An 18,434-nucleotide genomic window follows, 5' to 3' on the forward strand; every position below is an offset into this window, starting at 1 on the left:
TGCAATCATCCACAGTCATTGCGGCGAGTCAGAGTTGACCATTCCCAGTCCTGGTTGGTCGTAGTGTGAGGATGTCCGTAACAATAACCAAAGCTGCATAATCTTCTTGACAATTTGTAATCTGCCAATTAGCCGAAGGTTGAAAGAGTTAGTGAACTAGAATTGATTGTCTCCTAAGGGGGATTGGCCTCAAACAAGCTGTCTGGTGTTCATATGAAAATATTCCAACAGTGCGTCACAGACTTTTGCTTTTATCACCCATTGTTCAAAGCAAGTCTGTCCCAAGTAACATTGACAACTTTTTTTCCCCCGTTTCATTTACAAGTGTGTTGTGGTGTTTACAGCACTTGTACCTCTTTGCCCATCTCAGTTGGGCTCATAGGAATGCATCCCTGCCTGTTCCTCCTGCTCCACCTTAATCTGTTTGTCCCGTGAGGCCTGCTATCTTGGCCCTGTTAGCCTTGGCTGAGATCTTTCCTTGGCTATGTCCCAAATGGCACCCTATTCCCTATTTAGTGTACTACTTTTGACCAGGGCCCAAAGAGGACACACCCCTCCAGCTCTGAGTCACTCATGGAACGGCCATCAGCTGACCTCGGAGCTGCACAAACAGCACTGCCTGTCCTTCACAAGGCTCCACATCTCAGGCCTTCAAGATTTGGCTTATTTTCGGTCTTCAATCAGGCCCTTAACTCAGATTTATACTGTTTCATAGTACTGAGCTGAGATAAGATGTACTGTACTCTACTGGCCTGCGTACACATCCACCATAGCTGATGGAACTGTGCTGGAAAGGACTGGACAATGTGAAAAGAAAACGTCAGAGCCAGGGTGTACCACACATAGCCGGGTAGTGAGTGCCTATATGTGCAAGGCATTTGCCCATGTCTAGATAAGCTATGTCAGCTGATTAATGTTGAAGTGGACAAAACAAGGTCGAAAATGCACTAGACCTAGCTCTATGAAACAGACTCAGTTTAATCTTTGATTCCGGTCTTTATTTCTCTGCCTCTCCTTTGAATTATTCTACTTGGAAGAGAGGGAAACAACTTGGAACAAACAGATCTTCAGGCAAAGTGTTGCTGTGTCTGCTTTTTAACAGAACATGCTGCAAAAAATGTGGCCTTTTTGTGGCTATTTTCTGTTTTAGTTGGACTCTGATATGCAACAGCAGCAGTATATGACTTAGCCGTTTTTATTTTTAGTCTATGAAGGAAAAATGTGTCTCTTCACTTAGTCAGCGAGGTCACATGGTTGCGTTCTGTTCACATCAAGGCTGCAGCTCTCTCTTACCCTCCACACTCTCCTTTTTGTGTCTTGGCTCGATTGCCGTTTCAGCTTACTTTTACGCCAATGAGCTCGTTTGGATTTTGAAACTTTTTGTTTCATTTGTAGCTTTTCCCCTCCCTATAGCCTTTTCTGTACGTCACTTGTCCCCTGTGGCCTTGCTGTGTACATATGTTTCAAGTCCTAGCTTTTATTACATGATTGTGCTCGTTTAGCTACTGTGCTTAAATATAAAATATGGCACACATATGAAACTTCACAAGCTAATAACGAAACACACACCAGGAGGCTTGATATAGTGGCCCCATATTTAGCTTAAATACTTTTTTCCCCTCCAAGGCGAAAGTACAGCCAGACCCTAGATTTGGTGCAAGTAATATCGGCCTACAGCTGAACTGAGGAAAATAGCCTCCGGTGGCAGAGTGACAGTCCTCTGAGGTGAAGAGATGGAAAATGGAATAGTTTCTGAGGCCTACATCTGCCGAGCTATCATCTTATTCCCTCTGCAGATAAATGGGGACTACAGTGGGGACTACAATGGTGGATAATGTAGTCTTTGGCATGGGCGCTGGCAGAAAGTGGAACAAAATGTGCCTTAATGAGACTGCGGTAGAGAATAATGGAGTGCTGCTACCTGTGCCAACCTTGAGCTCAGTGTCTCTTGAACCTTCCCTCTCATCTGTTTTCTTTTCTCTCCTTTTAACATACATTTTTTTGTCAGCAAAGTCAATTATCCCACCACCCGTTACTAGTGTGTTGCTTTGTGTATGCAAATGACTTCAATTAACAGACAATTAAAAAGTCAAGGTAATTGTCTACTGTCTGAACTGGCGTCTTTGTTGGGGGGGAAGTTGGAGGGAATGGATTACCGGGACTTCTCACAGAAGTACTATAGATATCAATCAAAGCTGTAGTATCACGCCCAGATACTACCAAGACTGAAGTTTGCTTGTACACTGTAATCTATATGTCGATTCATATTTGGTAAGACAATGCAGCTTTCTCAATGAGAGACCTTAACCCCATGTTCTCTTCGACTTTGATAGGACCAGGACTAGCCTCAGGGAAAGCCACGCTGCCATCAAAAATCCTAATTGAAACGCACCACCAGACACTATTCACAGATGAATGAAAATAATCAGCACATCCACACTATTTACTGCAAAATTATTAAAGCAACTTTCCACCAGGCTCCAGCCATGGTCCTGAGATCAATTAGTGTTGACACAAAGATAATTGTTGATCGTCAGGGTTTAGATAATGATCCCTGTTTATGTGTGTGTGGTGTGTGTTGGTGTGTTTACATCTCTCACCATCTAACAACCCTGGGGTTTTTTAAACCCTGGAGTCACAGTCTTAATAGATGCGAGACCAGAGCACAATGCTCTCAGATTGGGGTTTGTTACGCGGAGTGGAACAGGGGAACCCAAGAGCAGACTCAGATGAGGAGACTGGGATGAAATAACCAAGGTATTTATTGAAACACAGGGGGGAGATGTAGTGCAGGTTAGGGGACGCTCGGGCGGGTTGCTGGAAACCAGGTGCGGAGGCTGAGGTTGGAGCGAGAGGGGTTGAGACAGGGTAGAGTGGGGAATCCAGGACAGAGTAGCAGGATGACGAGACGTGGGACTGGAGACAGGGACCAGAGTCAGAGCGGGCAGAACTGTAGCGGAGAGAAAAACAGGCACAACAGGATCTGAATAGTAACAAACGGCTAGAAACGTAGACTGACTGAGCAGAGATTACGATCTGGCAGCATACAAGTGGCAGGGCTGAGTATTTGTAGAGGTCTTGATTATGGAACAGGTTGCTGGTGGGGACTCCAGCGCACCTGTCTCTGCCCACACAATCACACAGAGAGAGAGGGAGAGAGCACTGGGGGAGTGGCGGCACTGGGGGAGTGGCGGCTGTGTCAAGGAGACACAGGAAGAGCAGTAGAGGGCGTTGTAGGAGCAGATGTGACAGGGGTTAGTGAAAGGTTGACCACATCAAATATAGCTCCTTTTAATGAAAAGATTGTAGCTGAGATGTCTCACCTCTACACACACACGCACGCACGCACGCACACACGCACGCACGCACGCACGCACACACACACACACACATCACACACATCACAGAACTACTCAACTTCCTGTTTGTCAGTCTGATTGTTTCTGATAAAATAAAGATGCTTGTCAAGGCTCATACATCAGAGCACAGCGCAGGATGAGTTGGGGGATGGTGTGTGTGTGCGTATTTGTGTGTACGCGAGTACGGCTACTCATGCATTAGCATTATATCATCCAGGTGGGTACAAGGGGGGGAGGAGTGGGGTCTATAGACCCACTTGTGCTGAGGCATTAGCTAAGACCAGTGGCCTGCCTTTGATGTCTAATTGTGGTCAGGTGATACTGCTTTGGTCTTTATAGCCCACTATTCTTGTACCTTCCAGTGAAGTCACATAAAAAGTTGGTTTTATGGTGGCCTCTAATGCCACAAGAGCTACTCCCCGGGATTTGCCTCTTACTGTCTCATTTGCTCTGCCTTAATGACCTCAAAACTAATTTCAAATTTCTAACTCTGCTTTGAAAGCTTAAGGATGAAAATGAGCTTGTATTCTTCTCTGACCCATATTTTTACATTCAAGTGTGTCCCATGTCTTGTGTTTGCCTTGAACCATTTTCCTTACAGACCAAGACAAGACTTCTTTATAGTGGTCGGTCAAAGTCCAAGTGTCCTCGAACGAATGCATACCAGACTAATGGTAAACTGAACTATGCATTTACAGCACCCTTCTTCCACCCCAGCACTCCTCCACAGGAAAAACGTTGCTCAAGGTGTGGCTTACTGGTTGGTCCATCTCTCTCTCCCCTCCCCCACCTCCATCCTTCAGCCAATCCCCAACACCTGCCGTGACTCACCTGAAAGGATTTGCATACAGGTCCCACCCTGACTTGCGATTGGCCAGGTGCAGCCACTCTGCCTGAAGGCTCCCCCACCAATGGATGTTGTGCTGCATGACTCACAGGGAGAGCCAAGGCAAGTTGCTTCACTACACTTCTCCTTTTTAAAAATTCAAACAGCAGCCATTGCCTCGCTTTTTCTCCTTTTCAGTTTTGTGGGAGAGGTAGAGGGCAGGTCAGTGTTCCACACCTTCTGTACAGCACTGTGTCCCTCTGCTCTCTGGAGGCACTTCCTTACTTGGATTATTTTTCTTAATTGCAGTGGTATCACTTTTTCCCCTTCAGTTTTTTAAGTCACGTAGATCTGTCATGTGCTCTACTGTTAACATGGAGTTCGACACCCAAGCCCCGTGTCTTTGAGGTTAGTGACTGATGTGTTTCTTTGAATTTTTGATGCTATTTTGCTTCTTTATGGGTGAATAGGTGGTACAAATCAATTAGAGTTGTTTATACGGGTTATGTATTTACCATATGTGTTCCTCATTTGGTTTTCTACATTGCAAATGTATCACAAGAAAAGAAAAAGTAAGATGGCAAGTCAACGGCAAGAAAATGTAATGTTGATACAATTCAATGCTCAGCTTTTGTGGCATGTTTTGTGTGTTTTCATACGTGACACATTTCATAACACGCTTTCTTAAAGATACCAACCAAGACATGTACCCATTGCTGTCAGTGACAATTTTTTGGGGGGGCCAGCACTAAAACTTTATCAAACACCTTTCATAAAACCGGGTAATCATTCATAGCACTATTACAACATACTTTATACCCTTCTATGCTTTTCCAGGAAAAGTGTAGACCGACATTGAGCTCAGACTTAAAAGACGTCGTTCAGATGTTAACGGGTGGATAGCCAGAATAGATTCCGACCCTATATTTGCTTACAGCTGCACTGGGGTCAGACAGGATCCTGTCTAGATTAAGACACAGTGGAGCCGGCACCAGATATGGCTCAGAAAACGTACCTCAATCCAGTGATGAGAAATGCTTGGTACTCTGAATTGTCCCATTATCCCAACTGTTATACCGAGAAGATTGAATGAGTCGTCCGACCCCAGCCTGTCCGACCCCAGCCTGTCCGACCCCAGCCTGTCCGACCCCAGCCTGTCCGACCCCAGTGCAGTTGTAAGCAAGCGTAGGGTTGGAATCTATTCTGGCTAAAGGGTGGATTGCGTGATGCTCAATGTTCTTGACACACCTTAGATACAATTTGTATGTTGAGGTATGCCAAGTAGACTCAAGCAGTGTTTTTTAAATGTATGCTTTGATTCTATCTAGGTTTAATTGCAATGAAAGATATATTGTTTGTGAGAATGATCATTTGCATGTTCGATGTCACGTCTTCGTTTTTTTGCTGAGAGTCATTGCCATATATGGCGCGCTTTAGCTAGGGAGTGAGCCATGTTTTGCAAGCCCCCCGACCAAGCCCACATGAGAGTTTACAGTTGGTCATGGTGTAGAAAAACGTGTAATTATCTTTCATGGCAACTCTGAGTAGACCTTAGGCCATTATTCTGAAAAGGTTATGTATTCTTTTCACCGACTTTGCTTTAGTCTGGCTCTAGCCTACCACTAGAATCTTTTCTTTTAAAAAGTAATTCATTGCTATAGTATCTAGATTCTAGAAGGTGCTCCTCCCCACACCCTGCTGTTTGATTTCAGGCTTGCTTATCAGGACTTAATCAGGCCACCGGAGCCCTGCATGAATGTTGCTCATTCTGTAAGGCAGATGAAGATCAGCAGGTATTCATTGCAACTCACGGGGGATGACAAAAAAGCTGGTGCTGGGCCACCATTATCTTCTACGCAGTTGTGGTAAGTTTCTGTTGCTAAAAATTGCAGCCGAGATAAAAGCATGCTTCCTGTTTCACCAGAAACATGCTCTGCACTGACAAACTGCCCATGAGCTTCAGAAATGGTCCGAACAACACATTGTGCACACGCCACTGAGCAAACATGGAACTGTTTAAACAACATTCATACATGCAAACGGAGCCTTTATTGAAGTTGGCAGTTGGAAATGTCTCTGTGACACACTAATAACACAGTGCCCCATATATTTTGTTGTATGGACGCAACAGACCTCGAAAGACCCAAAATAAAGCGGTTTAACTTAATGTTGGCTCAATAATCTTCTCACATATCATTTGAGAAGCTTTCATTCTATCCTGGAGATCTGATGTTATCAAATCAGCCCTCTGTGATCGTTGTCCTGATTCATGCAGGCTATGCCAGGCTGATGATCATGGCAACGTGACAAAACCAGGCTGCCCCCTTTCCCCTCTCTATATCTCGCTCATGAAAAGTCCTAGTTATGAGGTCACTGTTTTGGTCTAGGTCATCAGGGTCTACACCTGGAAAATGTTGGATTTAATCCCATGAGTCAATAACCCAGTTCGAACATTGGTGAATAGGTCAGTTGTGCCCCGTAGCTATTCCCGAATTTGCATCTGACCCAAATCTTGCCTCGTGCCCACCCTTGCCTCTTGATTTGACTTGTAAATGAGGCACAGTACCTGAGGTTTGGCCATGATGTGAGACAAACACACAACACACCAGAGCAGCCCATTGTTGGCTTATTGAGGGACTGTAGAGAGGAGCCTAGTTTCTGTCACAAGGGAGGGAGAGTCAGAGAGATAAAGAGAGGGAGGAAAGGAAGGAGGGAAGCAGTAGTGTCAGGTTGGCTCCTCACACAATACAGAGTCAACAAGTCTTAGCCTGTAATTAGGTCATTAGGCCTGGCCGAGGAGGAGGGGTGGATTTAATCAGACCAGGCTTGGCATGCCTGCATATGGAACAATCGAGGGTTGGGTTTGTTCTGGTTCACATTTTCTCTTTTCACAATCCGGCCTTGTGGCTGGCTTTGAATGACCCAAGGGCAGCAGTTTGTTTGAGCTGTATTGCGGTTGATGGGTAAATAAGCACACTCTGTGTCATGCTGTTGGCTTGTCAGCAGTGTTGCTGTGACACATTAACCATTTTTTTTCTCTCACATAGTCTATCAGGGGATCTCTGGCAACGGGGATGACATGATCTCAGGTGACGGGGATGACATGCCATGGTCTCAGGTAACGGGATTGACAGAAACCTGTTTGGGTTGGCAATTCTAGGTTGGGTTATGGTCCCTTTCCTTGATGTCCCGTGTGGCTCAGTTGGTAGAGCATGGCGCTTGCCATGCCAGAGTTGTAGGTTCAATTACCATGGGGGACCAGTATGAAAATGTACGCACTCACTACAAATGTTCCCTGTAATGTCTCCCCTCAGACTGCAGCACAGAAGAAATATGAGCCTGCACAAATAAGAACAAGATTGAACTTCGCTCAACTTTCTACAGTTTGAGTTAACACTATCAACGTTTCGCTCCACTGTGGGAATTGTGATCGAATCAATGCAATATTAGCCACTTTCAGTGTAATAGACATAAACAAAACTAACTGTGTAAAAGATTTTCTTGTAGGCAGAGCTTGTTGGAGTAGGATTGTATTGCATTGACAGGCACGACTCAGGCCAGTACTCTACACAGACCAGTGCGCCATGATGAATCAGAGCTGCACTAGGCCTATATGCAAATAGCCATTCCCATATATGGATCTGTGTCATTCACTATGAACTGGACTGTGTTTAGGATACAGTATGAGCGGTTGCAAGTTTGGAGATCAAAGTGAGAGCTGCATGTAGTCACGTGTGCACATTTGTTCATATTGTTTGCTAGTTAGTGAGTTCTTTACTCAGTTATAGCCAATTTCTAGTCAACAATGGGGGAGTGGTTGCTTCCAACAAGAGCACAAAATGTGTGCATTTCTAGCTATCTTTGAAAAGCGAGTCAAGTAAAGCGCTTTTTTGTCTTTAAAGGGGAAGTGTTGTATTTTGAGGCAGTATTGAATAAGTAGCCAGTAGACAGAGCGTAGCATAATTTGTCTGATTCTCTGTAATAATTGTATGGGAATAATAATTAATTTCATTTTGTAAAGTGGTTTCTTGCATCAAACACAACATTTTCAGTCACCTCCTTGTCTGAAGGACAAGTGGATAAACAGGTTAATGTCAAGCCCTGCGTGTTTTTCTCTTCTTTAAAAACGAATGGAATGTAGGCATTGAACACCACACATTGGCTGCTACTGTAGGCTGAATGATAGAACATCTATTTCCATGTTAAAATGTTATGTTCAAGTTTGCACTCAGCAGACCTGAAATTTGCTTAGTGTCGAAAAACTTTGGAACATTGCTCACTACTTTAAGACGCTTTGGAAAAGAGTGTCTACTAAATGACTAAATGACTAAAATATAAATGTTTAGGGGTTTAGCGGCTTCACACACACATCTAAGGCCTTAATGATGGGAAGATGGGCTGTAACAAGTCAAAATGTGCTTGAGGTTATCTGAATTCTACACCTCTGGTTTGAAACTCCCCCCAACCCCTCCTTTATTGTGGGGGATACTCTAGCTAGCCAGATGAACCAGATGAAGACCCATACATTCAGTATCAATAGCCTTCAACAATATATCATGTTGATGGTAAAAGTGGGATGCTGCATGAAATCCGTCGTTTTTTAAATAAAAATGTCATTTTATGTGACATCGGAGCTCACGCTAGCCGCCCTCAATTCCATCGTAAATCGCGGAGCTGAGTTTAGTCGGCTAACAGAAACTATGCGTTTCTGACTGTTCATGCCAAAAGTGCATGGTGGACATTGGCCACATTTGAAAGAGTTAGTACCCGGTGACTGTCCTGTGTTTCTTGCGCTGCATTGCCTGGCTGAGGGTCCTTTGTGTTGACCCAAGAGTGGATTTGCATCACGTTTCCATACTCGTCTCTCCATTTCCATTGAGCAACCAACCCACAGCTCTCCCAATTTTGCAACTGTCTGACACACACAAACAAGCTGAGACTGGCAAGCCATTGTTCTGAGGTACGGGGGAACCAGAGCTGTGAGCTGGGTGTCTCATTACTGGAAGTAGAAACATAGGGCAGAATTTCTGCTCGCAATGGAATAAGAACAATTAGATAATGTCAATTTCATTACAGTGACTGATGATGCTGATGTCATCTTGTTCGGCCACTGCTCTATGTGAGCGATCTATAATGCAGAGCTATATACAAGTAACTGCCAAAATAATGAAAACACTTGAGTAAATGAGGGATACAAAGTATATTGAAAGCACGTGTTTCCACACAGGTGTGATTCCTGAAGTAATTAAGCAATTAACACCCCGTCATGGTTAGGGTAAAAAATGCTGGGCAGGCCATTATTTTGGCTACCATGACTATGCCCCCATAGAATGACAACGCCCCCATCCACAGGGCACGAGTGGTCACTGAATGGTTTGATGAGCATGACAACGATGTAACCTTATGCCATGTCCGTCACAGACACCAGACCCAATTGAACACTTATGGGAGATTCTGGACTGGCGCCTGAGACCGTGTTTTCCTCCACCTTCAACAAAACACCAAATGATGGAATTTGTCGTGGAAGAAGGGTATCGAATCCCTCCAATAGAGTTCCAGACACTTGCAGAATCCATGCCAACGTGCATTGAAGCTGTTCTGGTTCGTGGGGACCCAATACCCTGTTAATACACTTTATATTGGTGTTTCCTTTATTTTGGCAGTTACCTCTGTCACTAATCAGTTCCGTCAGCTTGAGGTGACTAATTATTTAAACATGCACAGGCCATGTCTTCAGTATTTTCAAGTCGCTGTTAATATCTGCATGATTATCATCCCTAGTTCAAATGCCTTACAAAGAATCATGAGACGTTTTGGGATGCAAGATAGTCAGTCTCACAGGCTTGTTTGGTTTGTGAACCAGGGTGATCAAGACCACATCTGAGTCCTGTTTGGGGCACCCTCTGAGCGGCACGCTCCCATCTACCTCCCTACCAAGTCTCTTTTTCCTCTGCCTCGCGGGATCTTTAGCCAGCTCTATTGCCTCCCCCCATAACCAACTTTCCACCAGAGCCCCCTCTATCTCTCCCTCCCTACCTCCCTCCCTCTCTCCCTCCTTCCCTCCTACACTAGCCCTGAGGAATGGGCAGGTGCACCCGATTCCCACCACCATGCCCCCAGGCAGCCCGTTATGGTAATAAAAAAAGAGTGGTTTGTGTGGAAGATGGAGTCACACCTTCCTATTGATAACGTTCTTGGTTCTGCAACATCAGGCCTGTGAGCTGAGGAGGTGGAATCTTTACAGCTCTGGGAATAGGGTTGGCAGTGTCAACAGGGTGCCTTGGGTTATTGGTGCCATAGCAAGGCTAGTTACTGAAATACAATGGAAATTCAACAGAATCCATCATCTTGAAAATTAGGATTCTTTCTTAGAAAGGACAACAAATATGCTCAGGCTTGTCAAGTAAGTCAGCAGCATACTGCAGGAGTATGTGGCATGTCTTTAATGATAAATGTTATTGTAATTTCCCATTAAAACCTCAATGATTCAGTAGTGCCTCTTGTTATATGTCTGTATCTATCACGGAAACATCACATGTATGTGGGCGGCAAGAGAAATATAGAGTTTTTTCAGCAATGACGGCTTATTCATTCAGATGGAACAGTGCTGCTTGCAACTTTTCTTGTTTAGTGAAGAGATGGTAGGTGGAGTAGTAACGTTTCCACCAACTTCAACTGACATCTCAGAAAAGCACAGTATAATTATGTGGCCTCTGCACATGCATATACGGCATCATGTTTTTCTTTCCAGCTGCCATTGGTCCAGACCCACCCTTAATGAGGTAACATGCCTTAAAAAGACATTACAGTGCTTCGACTTCGGGACACGTCAAGCCTAATACTACAGATGTAGGATCTTAATTTGACCAGTATTGTCGTAGAAAAATAATCCTGCTGCAACAGGACAAAAGTAGGCCACATGGAAAGTGTAACACTGTTAATATAACAGTGTGTAAGCGCAGATTTTCAGTGAATTTATGTAAATCATTAAGGTCATCTGGACTTCCTGCAGCGCAGGAAAATTCTCAGCGGCAAAATAGTTGCTGAGAGGACACCTGGATTCAAATGACCACCAACCAGTAATTTGAATCCAACTCTAACTTCTACTTCTTCTCCCTATAGAGTATCACTCACGGCTGGCTTAATACAATCTGTTACACTGCCGTCTTCAATAGCATCTGAGCCTGCGATGCAGCACCATGTAATACAATCAGCCATTCTGACGCTGGGAGATAAGGATTTTTCTTTACGGTTTTCGGAGGCTTGGCTCCCAGACGGCCCAGTTGCACTGTTGTCTGTGGTTGGACGGGAGTGAAGTGGGCCTCTGCACTCAGTGGTGTGGAAAACTGTGCCCTTTATGCCTTTCATAACTCCAGGAACACAGACTCCTCCTGTGTCTGCTCTGCTCTGAGTCCTCACCCAGACACAGGCATGTGCACACAGTTACGAGGACTATCTCAGAACCTCTGTTCAAATGCCAAAGCCTTGTTCGTCCTTAAAACTGTCCATACCTTCCATGACTCCAGTACAGAGACGGATCTTGTCTGCTAGGCTTCCGACTCAGACACATGCAATAGCCCACAATTACAGAGACAAGATCAGAACCTTTATCAAAATGCCTTGCTCAAGACTTTAGAAGACAAGCTCAGAATCTCAGAAGCTGAGAATAATAATTTCGCAGTTGTGAGTAGAGCCAAGGCCAGTGGGGAGGACATGAGAACAGTGTGAGGTATGAAGGGCAAAACCAGACACAGGATGGTTGCTTGGACTGATGTTGTGAGAAAGTGGCTTCACAAGTGTTAGACAACAACCGTGGTGCCATCATGAAATTATAAATATTCTGCATGCGGATTGGTCTGTATTGTGCAGTTTTGTAGCTAATAATAGCTTGGGTCCTAAAAGGTTGCAGCCAAGGATGGAGATAGTTCTGTAGAACGTAAAATATGTTGATAATTATGTACTCAAAATTCACTTAATTAATGAAGGAACTTTCACTGTACCCAACATTGCCACAGAAAACATGTCTAAAAATAATCTGATGCCATAAGAAGCCAGCTCTTATTTCTGAGCTAGAACGTCTCCTAAAATGATCCACGCTGCCCTGGCCATATCAAAGTTCAATATTAATGCAGTCACAAAGTGGCATCACAGAGCCTGGTTGAGAATGGCTGCCAGTGGATGAGTGTGAGTTGCCAGCCATTAAGCTCTCCCAAAGCAGCCTCTGTAATACAGTAATGTAGCGGAGATCAGCTTGGATCAATACAGATTGAGCTGAGATGAGAGTGAGGATGACAGGGAATGCTGTCTGTGGCTTGGGGCATGATGTACTACAGTACCCATAATGCCTGTCTCCTTACCAATACATGGCTTGTATGTATCCAGGACAGGTTAGTACATACAGTTGAAGTTGGAAGTTTACATACACTTATGTTGGAGTCATTAAAACTCGTTTTTCAACCACTCCACAAATTTCTTGTTAACAAACTATAGTTTTGGCAAGTCAGTTAGGACATCTACTTTGTGCATGACACAAGTAATTTTTCCAACAATTGTTTACAGACAGATTATTTCACTTATAATTCACTGTATCACAATTCCAGTGGGTCAGAAGTTTACATACACTAAGTTGACTGTGCCTTTAAACAGCTTGGAAAATTCCAGAAAATGATGTCATGGCTTTAGAAGCTTCTGATAGGCTAATTGACATCATTTGAGTCAATTGGAGGTGTACCTGTGAATGTATTTCAAGGCCTACATTCAAACTCAGTGCCTCTTTGCTTGACATCATGGGAAAATCATGATGTAAAAAACAAATCAAATTGTAGACCTCCACAAGTCTGGTTCATCATTGGGAGCAATTTCCAAATGCATGAAGGTACCACGTTCATCTGTACAAACAATAGTACGCAAGTATAAACACCATGGAACCACGCAGCCATCATACCGCTCAGGAAGGAGACACGTTCTGTCTCCTAGAGATCTACTTTAGTGTGAAAAGTGCAAGTCAATCCCAGAACAACAGCAAAGGACCTTGTGAAGATGCTGGAGGAAACAGGTACAAAAGTATCTATATCCACAGTAAAATGAGTCCTATATCGACATAACCTGAAAGGCCGCTCAGCAAGGAAGAAGCCACTGCTCCAAAACCGTCATATAAAATCCAGACTACAGTTTGCAACTGCACATGGGGACAAAGATCGTACTTTCTGGAGAAATGTCTCTGGTCTGATGAAAAAAAAATTGAATTGTTTGGCCATAATGACCATCATTATGTTTGGAGGAAAAAGGGGAAGGCTTTGAAGCTGAAGAACACCATCCCAACCGTGAAGCACGGGGGTGGCAGCATCATGTTGTGGGGGTGCTTTGCTGCAGGAGGGACTGGTGCACTTCACAGAATAGATGGCATCATGAGGGAGGAAAATTATGTGGATATATTGAAGCAACATCAAGACATCAGTCAGGATGTTAAAGCTTGGTCGCAAATGGGTCTTCCAAATGGACAATGACCCCAAGCATACTTCCAAAGTTGTGGCAAAATGGCTTAAGGACAACAAAGTCAAGGTATTGGAGTGGCCATCACAAAGCCCTGACCTTAATCCTGTAGAAAATGTGTGGGCTGAACTGAAAAAGCGTGTGAGAGCAAAGAGGCCTACTATCCTGACTCAGTTACACCAGCTCTGTCAGGAGGAATGGGCAAAAATTCACCCAACTTATTGTGGGAAGCTTGTGGAAGGCTACCCGAAACGTTTGACCCAAGTTAAACAATTTAAAGGCAATGCTACCAAATACTAATTGAGTGTATGTGTACTTCTGACCCACTGGGAATGTGATGAAAGAAATAAAAGCTGAAATAAATAATTCTCTCTACTATTATTCTGATATTTCACATTCTTTAATTTAGGTTATTTAAGCTTTCTTAATCTTTTGTATATCACATTGGGTTGTGTTACACTTAGATGCACTGGGAAAGTTAAATCAGTCAAGTTTTTGAGCATTATTCCAATATGATTCTTTCCCTTGGCAAATTGCCAATCAACTTCGACTCGAGTGGAAATTTAAAGAGTCTTTGTCCCTTCTAACTCACGTTTACCTTAATCACTACCTACTCTCTCAAGTGCTGCTCATTAGTTCTGTTCCATTGACTCAAAACAGTAATTGTATATTTTTTTCCTTCAACTTGTTAAATTGAGTGTTTGAGCTTCCATCACTGTGAAGGATGGCAACATTTACATCATTATCCTCCTCGCAGAAAGATTAAGTTTAGAAATGCATGCCAGTAAATTAGTTACTCACGGAGAGTAGCTCTTTGAGAGTTGTGTGACTGAAATACTCGTTCACGGCTCTGGGAGTGTGTGTTTGAATATACATCTATATTCTCTCTCTCACACTCTCTCGCACTCACTCACTCACTCACTCTTTCTCTGTCTCTCTCTCTTTGTTCCTAAGCAACAGACACTCCTTGTTTACCTATGCATTTTTAAAATTGTGATTCTCATCAGGAGAAGTCGCAGGCCCCCAAGAGATTGTTGTCTATTCCCTTCATTCAAAGTAGCCTCTGTGTGAAGGCTATCATGTTTCTTAGACATTACGGGATGGTACTCTAAAATTACACGATACTCAGACACCTTTTTGGCAATGTTGTGTGCGTATAGTGTCATGTAGGTTTCCCACCTAGAATCATACACACTGATCACTCAGCGGTAAAGTAGGCCTACTACATTCATTTCACCTCCTATGGTTGAACAACAACACATCGCCATTCTGCCCCTCTTATAGAACAATGCATGTTTGTCTCTATGTCCATGTGGTTTATTATCCTCATATCCTGCATCAATGATGCACCTTCCCCTCTGCTATCATAAACAAATGGCCTGCTTTATAAAGCCCGGCCGGTGCTGCTACACAAATATTGACCTGCACTGGCTTGGCTCCCTCTCTCCTACCTGCACACAGCCTCACACCATACAATACCCTGCAGGGAAACCACATGACAAAACGTAATCACTAGAACATGAAAAGCCACAGCAATTTGATGGATGTTCATTTTAGTAATTATATTCTATGATTCTGAACACAATTGGTCCCAAGCCACTCCCTCGCCCCTACCAACTCACTTGGAGGGCCCTCCACTGTCACGTGTTCAAGATGGGACAAGACCAGCGCCTGCACAACTAGTACAGTTTGATTTTTGTGTAAAAAACACAGAACATCTTTTTAAAGCAGAGATCCCCTCCTCATATCCACAACAACTTTGCCATGATAATTGCCCATCCAGTGCTCCATCCTAGGACTTTAACTTCCTCAACTTGCTCAATGGTCACCCTCTTTATGTACAACACTAGTTGAGGTTTATGTCTTAAAATGTGTTTTGAACCAAATACAATGCTTTTAGTTTTAGATGTACACTGCTTTCACAAAGTACTCATACCCCTATACTTATTACACATTTGTTGTGTTACAGCCTGAATTTGAAATCTAACAATACGGCTCCAACTATCGTCTTATTATCCATTTCTTTTAACCAATCATCAGTCATCTGAGTCAGTACAGTACAAGTTGACTGCCCTTTTCTAGTTGCATGGTGAAAGTCAGTAGGTAACTTGTTCTCTGAAAAATAACATTGTGTTTGGTCAAATATAATCCTCTCCGTCAGTTTACCAAGAACAGGCAGCAAACTGATTGGGCGGCTGTTAGGGTCAGCAAAGGGTGCTTTGCTATTTTTAGGCAGTGGAATTACTATAGATTCCTTACACACCTGTGGACACACACACTCCTTTATGCTTTGGTTAAAGACAAGGCATATAGGGGTGGCAATACAGTCTGCTACCATTCTCAATAGTTTACCATCAAGATTGTCTATACCTGGTGGCTTATCAATATTTATGGATAAACACTGTCTTGACCAAATTCAAAACTGCAATCCTTTTCTTTCATTATTAGATATTTTATTTATTTATTTTATTCATCTATTTTTACCATATGATGGTACTGTTAAATGTTATTTCACTTCTGAGTTTTTCCACTTTACTAGTGAAATAGTTGAAATGATTGGAAATATCAATTTTTTTGGTTGAAAATGACCCACCAAACCCACCAATTATTTATTTCAGCTTTTATTTCTTTCATCACATTCCCACAAACTTCAAGTTTTCTGCCCATGATATCATTTCAGGTACTCCGAAGTCTTTTTCCATTGTGTTTAATGTAATTTATTCTTGTTTGGTAATATAACTTCTCCTTCTTTTTGTTCAGTTTATTTACATAATTTCTCAATTTACAGTATGTCAACCTATCAGTGAGCAGCCTGACTTGTTTGCCACCTCTTTTGCATAATTTATTTGAACCATACAATTTTTCAATTCATCATCAATCCAGTTGGCTCCAACAGCGCTCACAGTTAGTTTCTTAACAGGTGCATGCGGCATGCTTGTCAACAATTGGCATGAATCATTTTACAAATACTTCCAGTGCTGCATCTGGATTCACTTCCTCATACACATCAGACCAACAAACATTTTTGACATCTTCAACAAGAATCTTTGGCTTTTCTTGTTATTGCCACAATGTTATGGTCACTACAGCCAATGGAAACTGATATTGCTTTGGAGCAAAGCTCGGCAGCATTAGTGAAGATATGATCAATATATGTGAATATCACAGATCCAACACTATTGATATGCACTCTAGTTTGTTGAGTGATAACCTCTGTCATATTACAGGCATTAGTCACAGTTATAATCTTCCTCTTGAGAGGACAGCTAGTTGCTAACCAGTCAATGTTCAGGTCTCCCAGAAAATAGACCTCTCTGTTAACATCACACACATTATCAAGCATTGCAACACATATTATCCAAATACTGACTGTTAGCACTTGGTGGCCTATAGCAGCACACCAAAAGAAGAGGCTTTCGATGAGGCAGGTGAACTTGCAACCACAAAACTTCAACAACATTTGACATGAGATCCTCTAAAGGTTTATGGTAATATGGCTCTGAACATATACAGGAATACCTCCCCCATAGGCATTCCCGTCTTTTCTGTAGATGTTATATCCGTGTATTGCTACTGCTGTATCATCAAAGGAATTATCTAAGTACATTTCAGCGATGGCCAGTATATGAATCTTATCTGATGTCAGCAAGATATTAATTTCATTAACCTTATTTCTAAAGCTACATATATTAATATGGGCTATTCTTAGTCCTTTCCTTGGTAGCTTATTAGAGATATGTGTGTGTGTGTGATGTGGGGCTGAAGCTACTGACCCTGATGCTCTGCGCTCTCATTCCTCCCAGGCTTTTGGGAGGGAGGGTGGACAATGAGCATGTCATAGCGGATGTAAGCAATGTTCTCGTGCTCTGTGGCAGCTTTCATAGCTGGGGTAAGTTGTTTCTGCCTCTGGCGCACAGCTTCAGATAAGTTCCTGTTGAGGAAGATGTTAGTTCCTCTTAAGTTCTTTGCTCTCTCCAGAACAACCATCTTGTCCTTAAAACTCAGGAACTTGACCACTATTGGCCTGGATATCTCACCTGGGCTGGTTACATGTTTTCCAGACCTGTAGGCGTGCTCCCCCTTAGTCTTCATATGAGCCATCTGCTGCTTTTCACTGATAACTTAGTGACGACCCAGTTCTCATGGGAAGACTCTGTTATGCTGGTATTTCATTGTCTGAAGTGCGATAAGCTCATTTGAAGAAGAGATAGTGTTCTCTCAGTTGTCTAGGGTGTGAGTGGTCCTGGCTGTCAGGGTTTTAGATGGGTATCAGATTGTAAGAGCTGATTTGGTGGTTGTTTAGCTGTTTACAGACAGCTCACTCTTAGTTTTAATCTTTACATTTCTGCTAAAGCTGCAAATTAAGTAATTTCACAACTAATCTGTGGGATTTCTAACTGAAGTGATTTACCCAAAGGGAATATGCCACAATTTCAGAACCTAATGTACGATTCTACTCAATGCAGTACTATAGATGCAGGCAGAGGCGTCATGCAAGTGATTTGTTTGAATGGGCACTGATTACCAAGTTCAATGTCTTTGAATTAAAAAAACTGAAGAAATCTACAAATGCATCAAATTGAGGGGTTTCTCACTTCAGTTTCCCCATGTCCTCAGTTTCAATGCCTCTGGATGCATGTAAAAAACTCCTTCGCCCACAGGCAGGTCCCATCTAGCACATTTGGTTTCTTGGAAGTTGTGGGAACGTCCGTTTTTGGTTTCCAATTGGTTCTGAGAATGAAGCCATACGTTTCCGG

General features: G+C 43.0%; 1 protein-coding gene and 1 long non-coding RNA gene across 6 annotated transcripts in view; one reads left to right on the forward strand and one right to left on the reverse strand.

The window, feature by feature from the left end:
- Window positions 1-18,434, forward strand: part of LOC139580186 (ETS-related transcription factor Elf-4-like) — an 80,983-nt gene that overhangs the window by 15,419 nt on the left and 47,130 nt on the right. Inside the window, exons 1-2 of one of the 5 annotated variants that reach the window (XM_071408758.1) lie at window positions 4,333-4,593; window positions 5,898-6,050. The exons of 1 other annotated variant lie outside the window; for it this stretch is intronic. The gene's annotated coding sequence lies outside the window, so the exon portion shown is untranslated. 3 more of the 5 variants (XM_071408761.1, XM_071408757.1, XM_071408763.1) reach the window with 3 other exon arrangements.
- LOC139580187 (uncharacterized) lies at window positions 2,745-5,704 on the reverse strand. Its single transcript, XR_011675987.1, has 2 exons — window positions 5,201-5,704; window positions 2,745-2,950 (listed from the first exon to the last, which is right to left on the reverse strand). It is a non-coding gene; the product is annotated as an uncharacterized lncRNA (long non-coding RNA).

Source organism: Salvelinus alpinus, chromosome 7 (assembly GCF_045679555.1).
Source record: "Salvelinus alpinus chromosome 7, SLU_Salpinus.1, whole genome shotgun sequence".
In the NCBI taxonomy this organism is placed as follows: domain Eukaryota; kingdom Metazoa; phylum Chordata; class Actinopteri; order Salmoniformes; family Salmonidae; genus Salvelinus; species Salvelinus alpinus.